The 1,321-nt window shown below is 44.1% G+C and overlaps 1 pseudogene; it reads left to right on the plus strand.

Moving 5' to 3' along the window:
- The first annotated feature begins 505 nt into the window (after nucleotides 1-505).
- LOC531679 (large ribosomal subunit protein uL22-like) lies at nucleotides 506-1,118 on the plus strand (annotated as a pseudogene).
- The last annotated feature ends 203 nt before the right edge of the window (nucleotides 1,119-1,321 follow it).

The raw sequence follows: 1,321 nt of genomic DNA on the forward strand, positions 1-1,321 counted from the left end.
TTTAACCTCTTGACTTTCTCTTCTGAGAAAGGATGCGCTGCTTCTACTACCACTACACTGTTACTACTGCCACTACCACCGCTCACGCTCTCGCTAGGGCCCAGGGAGTTTGTCCCTGTACAGTACTGGTGCAGAGCATAGTGAATGCTAAGTAAGTGCTATTGTTATTACAGCATTTACTATAATAGTGACCCAGCAGACATTGGCAATTTGATCTCTGGTTCCTCTGCCTTCTCTAAAACCAGCTTGAACATCTGGAAGTTCACGGTTCACGTATTGCTGAAGCCTGGCTTGCAGAATTTTGAGCATTATTTTGCTAGTGTGTGAGATGAGAGCAATTGTGTGGCAGTTTGCGCATTCTTTGGCATTGCCTTTCTTTGGGGTTGGAATGAAAACTGACCTTTTCCAGTCCTGTGGCCACGGCTGAGTTTTCCAAATTTGCTGGCATATTGAGTGCAGCACTTTCACAGCATCATCTTTTAAAATTTGAAATAGCTTTTCAGGTAAGCGGCCTGAGGTGACCCCTAAAAATGGTGCGCTATTCACTTGACCCAGAAAACCCCACAAAATCATGCAAATCAAGAGGTTCAAATCTTCGTATTCACTTTAAGAACACTCATGAAACTGCCCCGGCCATGAAGAGTATGCATATCCGAAAAGCCACCATGTATCTGAAGGATGTCACTTTAAAGAAGCAATGTGTGCCATTCCGTCGTTACAATGGTGGAGCTGGTAGGTGTGCACAGGCCAAACAGTGGGGTGGACGCAGGGTCGGTGGCCCCAAAAGAATGCTGAATTTTTAGTACACATGCTCAAAAACGCAGAGAGTAATGCTGAACTTAAGGGCTTAGATGTAGATTCTCTGGTCATTGAGCACATCCAAGTGAACAAAGCCCCCAAGATGCAGCATAGGACTTACAGAGCTTACGGTCGGATCAGCCCCTACAGGAGCTCTCCCTGCCACATTGAGATGATCCTTACTGAAAAAGAACAGATTGTTCCTAAACCAGAAAAGGAGGTTGCACAGAAGAAAAAGATATCCCAGAAGAAACTGAAGAAACAAACACTTATGGCCCGGGAATAAATGCCGCAAAAAATAAAGGCAAATAAAAGTAAAAAAAAGAAAATTGAAATAGCTCATCGGGAATTCCATCACCTCCACTAGCTTTGTTCACAGTGATGTTTCCTGATGCCCACGTGACTTTGCATTCCAGGATGTCTGGCTCTAGGTTGGGGATCACACCATTGTGATGATCTGGGTCGTGAAGATCTTTCTTGTATAGTTCTTCTGTGTATTCTTGCCAACTCTCCTTAATATCTT

This window comes from Bos taurus, chromosome 22 (assembly GCF_002263795.3).
Source record: "Bos taurus isolate L1 Dominette 01449 registration number 42190680 breed Hereford chromosome 22, ARS-UCD2.0, whole genome shotgun sequence".
Lineage (NCBI taxonomy): Eukaryota > Metazoa > Chordata > Mammalia > Artiodactyla > Bovidae > Bos > Bos taurus.